Source organism: Nicotiana tomentosiformis, chromosome 7 (genome assembly GCF_000390325.3).
Source record: "Nicotiana tomentosiformis chromosome 7, ASM39032v3, whole genome shotgun sequence".
Taxonomy (NCBI): domain Eukaryota; kingdom Viridiplantae; phylum Streptophyta; class Magnoliopsida; order Solanales; family Solanaceae; genus Nicotiana; species Nicotiana tomentosiformis.
The window spans coordinates 72,553,868-72,564,702 of record NC_090818.1 but is presented as its reverse complement, the minus strand read 5'-3'; positions in this window follow the sequence as shown (position 1 = coordinate 72,564,702).

Below are 10,835 nucleotides of genomic sequence, written 5' to 3'. Positions count from 1 at the left end.
GTAGAATGAAAGGAAAGAACTTCAAGGGACTGCGACGACCAAGTAGCTCTACCTTCAATCCTCGCGACCAATATGCTAACTCTGCCCGATTCTTATATCTCCAATACCTGGCTCTGCACAAAAATGCGCATAAGTGTAGTATGAATACACCACGATCGGTACCCAGTAAGTATCAAGACTAACCTCGGTGGAGTAGTAACGAGGCACAAGTCAAGACACTCACTTGACAAAATAACCTATGTAGCATAGAATTATAAAGCTAATAATTAAATTAGAAATCAGTAAATGGCAATAAGAATCAACAAGTGATATAAACAGTAAAGCAATAAGAACACCGTGAAGTATTGTTAAAACCAAATAAGGAACACAAATGGCAAACAATTAATCAAGACATTCTAACACAAGTTTCACAAGGAAATCACTCCGTGATACCTCATCTCATAATCACAAGTCACGGGTCTCAACCCACCATCCTATGCTCACAGCACCTTGTGCCCACATTCAAATCAGAATCGCACAGATAACTCACGTGCCAATATCTCAATCCGCCAGACGTGATTATGGGCTTACATTCACAATCCTCCCGGCGTGGTCACAGGCTCACAATCCGCCCGTCATGGTCACGAACTCACAATCACAATCCGCCAGGTATGGTCACATGCACATAATCATAATCTTCCCGGTGTGGTCACAGGCTCAATATCAACATGAAAAACAATAATAGAGGAACATATGGGCATGATTAATAAATGTCAAGTTTCATACTCCCTAGCTAGTATAAGTGGCATGCTACGGTATATGCTTGTGCGAATGTACTACTGTAGCCCAAGTCAACAAGTAATATTAAAGACATCGAGTAGCTCATCGAAGCAACACAATAAATCATGTAGGGTGTATGACATACACAAGGAAAAGCACACCATCACACGAAAATCACCAACACAATATCCCCAAGCCATCACACATCATCCCTGACATTGCCACCCTTATCTCTCTGATAGCCACCCGTATCACTCCGCCCTGACAATATCATTAGCCATCAGTATCAATCCGATAGCCACCTGTATCACTCCGTATAATAGCCACCCTTATCGCTCCGCCTGGTCAATAACACAATAGCCACCCGTATCACTCCATACATTCAACAACGGTGAGATGCCACCCTTATGCCCCGCATAACAACAACGGTGAAATGTCACACTTATACTCCACATAATAACAACCAACCACACAACAATTCATATGTGCTAACATCACAACAACACGACATATCAACTCATATCACAAGTTCCCATAGGCCACAATGTTTTCAAAGATTCAACAATATCAATATTTCCATAACAAATAGTCCACGACTCAACACAATGTGTATAGAGTCTGAATAACAATAAAATGAATGAGAAAGTAACTCAACAAGGAACAACACCCCGTTTAAACACAACTTCAATTAAAATAGATTAACGACTTTCGATAACCTCTATTCCAATTAATTATTTGAGGATAAACTCAGTAGTGAAAGTTTTTCTATCATATGGCAAACTTCAGATTTTAGTGTATGAATAGGCTAACAATGAAATATATGGCACGAACTAGCACTACGTCTAAATACATGAGAATAACCCGGCAACAAAAGGATATCATGTAACAATAATTTCAACTAAGAGTAACTCCATAATAAAAGAAATCGCATAATGATAAAAGTGATAACAATTTCAAATAAAGCTTATAAGATCAAACTTGATAAGTAAAGAATGTGACATGTAACGACAACTTCAAATAAAGCATTTGATAGTAGACATGACGAATAAAATATATAATATGTGCTAACAATTCCAAATAAGTACATGAAAGAAGCCTAAGATTCTAAGCCGGTCATTTTTCCACATATAAGCCCGAGTACGTACTTGTCACCTCGCGTACATGGCTTTCACATGACACAAATAGCACAAACGACTCAAATCCTAAGGGGTAGTTCCCCCCCATAAAATTAGGCAAGATACTTACCTCAAAGAAGCTAAACTGAAACTCTAAAATGACCTTCTCGTTTGAAGCAACCTCTGGACGGCTCAAATCTAGCCAAAATAACTTAATATCATAAATAAAATCCATAGGAAATAATTCCGGATAATAAAGCTTCTATCTTTAATAAAAACGAAAACGTCAACCCAAAAAGTCAATCCCAGGCCCGCACCTCGGAACCCGATAAAATTCACAAAATTCGAACACTCATTTCGATACGAGTCCAACTATACCAAAATTATCCAATTCTGACATAAAATCGTCCTTCAAATCCTCATTTTACATTTTTGTTTGTTTATACAAAAATTCTCATTTTCTTCCATTCAAATCACTATTTAATATTAAAAACAAAGAGGGAATCACGAAATATAATCAAATTCGGATAAAGAACACTTATCCGAATCCAAAGGTACGTTAAACACTGCTTCAGAGGTACCCTTCGAGATCACGGTCATCAACCTCACGATCACGATTCAAAAACTTTTCAGCACAAATTTTACCCTTCGCGATCGTGGCCATTTCTCTGCGATCGCAATGAACAAATTCCCATTACCCTTCCCATACTCTTTTCAGACAGTCTGTAGTGTAATAGCCATAACTTTTTGGAAAACATCCAAATGACAAACGATTTGATTTTTCGAAAATTAAACTCAAAGGGCTACAACTTTCATTTTTAGATCATCTCCAAATTCCTTATAGATTGCACGATATAAGCTTCCAAAGTCGAGTCAGTGACAGCAGAATTTTCTCTACGCGATCGTGAAAGGGCTTCTGCGATCGCGATTCACAATGCCCAAACAACAAATTTGCTCTTCACAAACACGACCCAAAGTCCCGATCGCGATGCATACTCCCGTGGCCAAAAACCAGCAATTAAAAATGGCCTTGAAATGGTCTGAAACCTCCCCGAAACTCACCCGAGCCCCTCGGCACCCCGTTCGAACATACCAACAAATTCAGTAACATAACGCAAACCTACTCGAGGCCTCAAATCATATCAAACAAAATCAAAACTACGAATTGCACCTCAAATCGAACTTAATGAACTTATGAACTTTCAACTTCTACAACCCGTGCTGAATCATATCAAATCAACCCACAATAACCTCAAATTTTGCATGCAAGTCCCAAATGACATAACAGAGCTATTCCAACTCTCGAAATTGCAATCTGAGCCCAATATTCATAGAGTAAATCCCGGTCAAACCTCTCAACCTTCCAAACCTTCAAGTTTCCAATTTTTACCAAAATGCATCAAATCAACTTACGGATATCCAAATCCAAATTTGAGCCTACGCCTAAATCCAAAATGAACATACGAAACTATTGGAATCATCACAACACTATTCCGAAGTCGTCTACACAAAACTCAAACTCCGGTCAACTCTTACCGCTTAAGCTTCTAAGATAAGAATCATCCTTCCAAATCAATCCCGAATCATCTGAAAATCGAACTCGACCACACACGCAAGTCATAATACATAACACGAAACTACTCGAGACCTTAAGCCACCGAATGAGACGCTAATTTTCAAAACGACCGATCGGGCCGTTACAACTCTAAACTTCCTTTGGCGAGCTATGCTTAGAGGACCACTATAAGTCAAAGCTTGTACGATAGCATTGTTCACTTGCTGTTTATACGATACCATAATTAACCTATACTCGTGGTAATTTATAAGAGAATATTCCATCGTACCAAACGCGCCCATAACCTATACTCGTAGTAGTTTTTCACAATTATTATAATTTTAATGAAATTCATTACCTGCGAAATAAATTTAAATGGAGAATTTAGATCGTATTAATTAAAAGAGATTTAAAAACTCATGGACACCATTTATCTATCAGTAGGTGAAATGTTATAAGGGAGATGAGTCAAAGACTCTTCTTAGAGTAGGGCATGCTCTCTTAAATACAATCTTTCCCTACAATATAAATAAAACTAGTCATGACCCAAAAAATTGAAATTTCATCTAACATGCAAGCTTTGAACGAGAAAGGTCTAGTCTTTCATCATCTATAAATAACCACAAAAACCCTAAACGTAAACCTTAGTAAAGTCCCTTTCGACATTTCCTAACAAATCTAAATCAATTATTAAAAGAACATGGGTCCAAGAATTAAAAACTAAATGTTAGGTAAGAAATGCCAATTTATGGAGTCAGAGCTATCAAATGCAATTTGCCACACAAGTATCTATCTCATAATTGCGGGTAGTAATCAAAGACCATTTTGAGTTTCTAGCAAATTTTGCTAATGATTGGGAAGGACCAGAAATGCCAGTACAAAAGCAAACGTTTTTTGGTATGGTGCAATGCAAATCAGCTATCATAGCTATTTTTGAAATATTTCCTTCCTTGGTTTAATGGTTGTAAAATTATCCAAGGATTATTTGAAAAGCAATTTGCTCATCATTTTCTTTCGCTTATGATATCGGTGTCCGAAATATACTGGCCAAACTGATTCCCATTCACATCGTAAAAAGTTCACTATTTAATATTTTAGTGTTCCCTGTCGAAAGATCTCTATTCGCAGAGCTCAAACTCGAATATTAAATTGTTCGATCAATTACTCCATTGTAAGATACAAAGACTAGACAATCACGTAGTAATCAATATGAATATGTTCGATCATTTGTGTCACGCCTCAAACCGGGGAAGGCGTGGCCGGTTTTCGTGCCATACTCGGCTCGAGCGAACCAATCTATACATGTGAACTCTGGAGGGGTAATCCTCAACTTAGGCCGATGAGGCCTACCTCTAAGAAGACAATACTATCCAAGGCTGACAAGGCTGTACATTAAAATCAGCTAAAGATAATATCTAACTCACCCGAAGGGTAAACACACCCAAATATATATATATATATATATATATACACACACACACACACACACACACACATAACTACACAGGCCAACGAAGCCGCCATGAACGTCTGCAACCAGTAATACCAAAATAAACATATACACAGGGCTGGCAAGACCACAATACTGACATACAAAATATACAGGACTTGTTTACAAACCACTAGAGATAACAGAGCTGTATTATGATCGTCCTGACCTACGCATCAAATATATATATATAAAATGGTCTCCAAAGTCTAGACCTGGTAACTCCGGGGGAGTGGAGCTTACCAATTCAAGCCGATGTCTTGCTCTGTCTACTAGCAAGGTCTATCCAGACCTGCAGGCATGAAATGCAGCGCCCCTAGCAAAAGGGACGTCAGTACGAAATAATATATCGGCTATGTAAGGCAATAGAATAATTGAAAAATGAAACTGAACTGAAGTACATAGTAATCTGGAAACCAAAGAATGCTCTGAGACATACTCACCTGTTCCGACACAACATAATGTAATACAGTGATATCATAGTAAGCCGGCCACATATAGGGGCAAATATAAGCTCTCACTGACCGAGTGGCCAAATAAATATAAACTCTAATTGGCCAAGTGTCCAGGAAAATATAAACTCTCACTAATCAAGTGGCAAGTCAAATATAAACTCTCACAGACCAAGTGGCCATGCAATAGAAAATATATGTATGTGATGATATACATCATGTATATAGTAGAATTTATGAATGTACGTATGTAACTTCTCTATTTCTATCCAATATCTTGAAATGACATGAAACGGATAAGAACCCCTCTCAATAAGATACGATGAGAACATACGGGAAGATATAACACCTACAGAGACATGAACTCTAAGATATGCGCTTCTCTTATTCAATTCGTCTAACTCTCTCTCTTATTATGGATTCATACCAATGACATAAGAAATAGATTTTACATAACTTTGTCGCTTAGTCAATAGCTGTAACACCCCGAAAAATTTTAAAATACTTAAGTGTAAGGCCTGGAAAAATTTGCAAAGAAAATAATATTTCATGGTGCCGGGCTATGCTTACGTATTTGAGAAAAATGCAGAGGAAAGTAAAGAAAAATTTTTGCCGGAAAAGTGCATTTATGCGGTCCATTATGCGGCCGCATAATTACTCTGCGGGCCGCAAATGGCCGCAGAAGTGACCAGGAGAGGGCTATTCTGGAAGCAACTATGCGGTCGACTATGCGACCGCATAACAGTTATACGGACCGCAAAATGATCGCATACACAGACAGTTCTTTTGGCTATTTTGTAACTAATTATGCGATTGATATGCGGTCCGCATAACCATTATATGCGACCGCAGAACCTGTTCTGGAGCTTTATTTTTAGATTTTTAAAACCCGATCCTACTTCGTTAAATACACGTTTTGGGCTATTTTTGAGAGAGGGTTCCCTAGAGTGAGAAGGTGTTCTCCAATAATTGTTCTTCAATTCTTACCCAAGTTTTGGAAGATTGAGAAGGGAAACTCACTAGGTCTTTATCCTAGAGGTAAGATTCTACACCCTAACCCTCAACTTCGAACTTTGTGTAGAAATGGATAATAGGTAAGATAATTTCTGGGTAAGAGGGTTGGTTATTTTACCTGCATGTATTATCAAGGGGTGTAGAATAATTGTTGAGTTAAAAATAGTAAAGGTTGGGTTGTGGGATGATGGAATCCTCCATAAAAGGATCTTGAAACCTTAATGCACATCTAGTATTTGATAAAATACTCAAATGAGCTAGAACCATGATCATCTTCCTAATTTTGTTTCAATTTGTTATATTTCTAAAATAGATTAAAGTTGCTAAGAATTACGGAACATTTAGAGTGTAAGAAAGCTCAAGTGAGGTATGTTGGCTAAACTCTTCTTTGAGAATTGGAATTCCCAATATCCTTGTAAGTTCCGAGATGTTGATTATAAATCGAGTATCCCGATAAGTTATGTGATGAAGATATATGTTCAATCCGTGTTTCAAATGCTCTTATTATATTGTATTATAAATTGAGGATGTGTCCCAAACTATGGATTATGTATCTACATGTTATAATTTCTTGTCGTGATTTATGTGAAAGTTATTATGTCAAGTTGTGTAGAGGTTGTGATTGTGATACACCTCTACCCGCATACATTGGAGTGAGACGGCATGACCGCTTTGTGTGGGGATTATGGTATAGAGATTGTGATTATGATACACCTCCACCCGCATATATATTGGGGTGAGGCGGCATGACCGCTTTGTGTAGGAATTATGGTATTGTGGGATTGCAACTCCACCCGCTTACATTGGGGTGAGGCGGTACGACCGCTTCGTGTATAGTTTTGGTATTGTTGTGGAACCACCACCCGCATACATTGGGGTGAGGCAGCATAGCCGCTTTGTGTAGGTTCTTGGTACTGTAGTTATACATCCACCCGCATATAATGAGGTGAGGCGGCAGGGCCGCTTGATTTGAGTTGTGGTACTGAATGTACACCTCCACCTGCATACATTGAGGTAAGGCGGTGGGGCCGCTTTGTGTGAAGATGGTTATAGAGGATATCATCTTAAATCCTATAAATTTTGTTGATAGCTTTTAATAAGCTTGCAATGGTTGAGACGGTTATCTATAATATACTATTGCCGCACTGATCCATCATATTCATCTTGTATTTATGAATTCTTAAATTGGTGTTTAGTTTTCATACTAGTACTATTCGACGGTACTAACGTCCCTTTTGTCTGTGGCGCTGCATTTTTAAATGGATACAGATGGTTCCACAGCAGGAGACATTGATCAGTGATAGCAGTACACCTTCTTCCCAGCTAACTTGGTGAGCCCCTCTTAATCCCGGGGTCATGTATCTTTTGTTCTTTGTATATTCTGTTTGAGGTATAGTCGGGGACTTATTACCGGAATTATCATTGTACTCATCTTTATCTATAGAGGCTCTGTAGACATAGTGTGGGTTGTGTATTGGTGTTGGAAAAAGATAAACTATGTTATGTTGTGGTTGTATTACTTGTCCATTTGAGACTTTAAAAATGATGAAACTATTGGTAAGAAATTGGTAATTGCAAACATGGCCACTTTTTTGTTTAATTAAGGAAAACATATATTCTCTTTATTCATGAATGAGTTTGGGTAGAAGAAATCTAACAGGCTTGCTCGGTCGGGTTCACTTGGTTGAGCACCGGTCACGCTCCCCGATTTTGGGGCGTGACAATAGCTCAATATATATGTATATATTGCCCGACGTACTTAAACTTGCATCAAAACATTAAAACTATTTTTAAGCTACGGAACAACTTAAAACGTATTTCTAATCTAGTAGCTCATTTCTAGAAAATTGGACAGCACCTCCCCTATAAATTTCACTTCCTCCCAATTTGAAATGCCATCAAAACAACAACAATAATAATATAGTCACTTTATACCATCAACAACCAGCAGCTCAAGCAATAGTACAACGAACGGCAAGCTCAATTTACGATTAAACAAACTATAGCTTTAAACCCCTTTTCCTTCTAGAATTTGTTAAACACATTAACGACAAACGTATACGTTTATTCATACTGATTTTCGGACACAACATAACTTTAGAACAACCCCATAACAATCCAATAATATAATATAATAACACCTTAATGGAAACTCGTACGTAACTGGACCATTCGGCTTATAACAAATAACACAACTCTTCCCTACACTCTTCCTTCCTTCAAACATCATATCAGCAACATAAACATATCATAGGTAAGATATTTTCATAACTCTAGCAATATTAACATCACAAGAACACCTTAAAATAGTCCAACATCATATAACAACTCAATATATGATTCCCGGCTGCCAACGCACATGGTCTAGCTTTAATAGCTTAGCCAAGACTACACTCAATACAAGATGAAGAGGTAGATTCTTACCTCAGAACAACAAGTACAACCTGAATCCACGGTTACTTCACCTTGATGAATCCTCCAAATAACAAGCAAATAGGAGTAAATAAGTAACACAACCTCTATGAACTTTACGGGGATGAAAGCATGTCATAAACTCGTAGATCTTGGCTGAGGTGGTAGGGGAACCTTTAGAGAGTGTTTAGGAGTGTTTTGGGTCTGATTAGGGAGAGAAATATAAGTTAAAACAAAGTGTAATCTCTCTTTATACAACATGAACGTTTCCATCGCCTCAAGTATGTCCCAAAGGGGGCTGCCTGCGCAGTCTAGCAAAAACATGAATATCACTCCACTAAGATGTTGTATCGATGAAGGTTTAATACATTGAAAACTAAACTCGTAGACCTTCAATTCAGTGAGTGGAGACCCCGTAACTCTAAGTATCTTGGGAGAAAAGCTCAGTGACATTAGACCCAACTTTCAGTGAAATTATGAACGTAACTTGCAATAACTTTTATTTTACAACTTGTTTGACTTCAAATTTAATTATGAATATTATATGATTCAATTAACTTAAAACACGACCTCCTTAGAATCTTAAGCACTCCTAGTTTTACCATGAAAGTACGGGTTATAGTATCTTTGATTCATTTAGCCTCCAACACTCACAATACTTCCTTAACACATATTTTAACTCATCATTATCTTTGTTAAGGTCTGTAAACTCTCCGGCTTATATTGATTCACTTAAGATACATTTCAACATGAAAGTACTGGGTGAACATCCTTCTCTCCTTAGGAACATTCATCCTCAAGTGTTAACTCGTAGAGACTTACAAAAATTTTGCTAGAGTCTCCTCTGTACACTGGACTAAAACCAATCTGCACCCAGCTATAAAACACACTATATATGCCACACAGGGCTAATATCTACAAATAGCAACACTTGTCCTCACATGGACGTCAATTATAAGTACTGCATGTCAAAATAAGAGCTCACCTCATGACATACTTGCTTAAACGAGGTTGTGCTGTAATATTCCATCTCGAGCCATATCTTCAGTTTGAAATAGGTGGGTGTATTTATATTTCATCTCCTCGGTGGCCTTCAATGGCATGTCTTCGACGTTCGTATTTCTCCATAATACCTTCATGGAAGGTACCCTTTTGGTCCTCAACTTACGGATCCGTCGATCTAAACTAGCCACTAGAATCTCCTTGTAGGATAGATCCTCTATAATCTGAACATCATCTACTGGGACAACCCGATAAGGGTCTCCAATGCACTTCCCTATCATGTATAATGGACTGACTCTAACTCTGGAGGCAATTCAAGCTCATAAGCTACTCTGCTTATCCGTCGAATGACTCTGTAAGGCCCCATATATCTCGGGCTAAGCTTGCCCTTCTTATGTAGCCTTTTGCAGGAAACATCTTTAAGATTACCCACCCTTCTATGACTGTCCACATGTTCGTACTTTAGGAATTTTTATTCTAGGACCTTGATCATCGTATAATTTTTATTCTGACGCTCTTAGAACCAAATACAATCCTCACCTTGGGTCTCATAGTTCTTGCTTTACTTTTCTTAAGCTTAGTTAATAGCTTGGTACTTGTAATATTGCTATTCAACCCTTCAGTCGCACCTTGTATAGAGATATACACATATTTCTGCTCTGGATGAGGAATGCGTGATTTTGGATAGGCTTCAACTTCTCAACCTCGTATTCTAGCATCCTGACTTATCCCGATCTCGTAAATATTTATACTTGACTTGTCATCTTAGCTCTCTCACATTATTGATCTTTTAAATTGTTGTACTTCTGTAAAGCTCGCACATTTCTATTCTTAGCATAGCTTGTCCTAATAGACACTTTCGAATTGAGCGGTCGATTTGGAGAATCATTCATCTATGTTATACTTTATAGTCCGCGATCATCTTTGAAGTACCGACCACATGATGTCACTCGTTTCAGATCATGTCTTCTTATTTGTGAAGTATTCTAGATTACAACTCTGTTGTCATCTATGTTCTTTACTTGAATGGTAAAAAT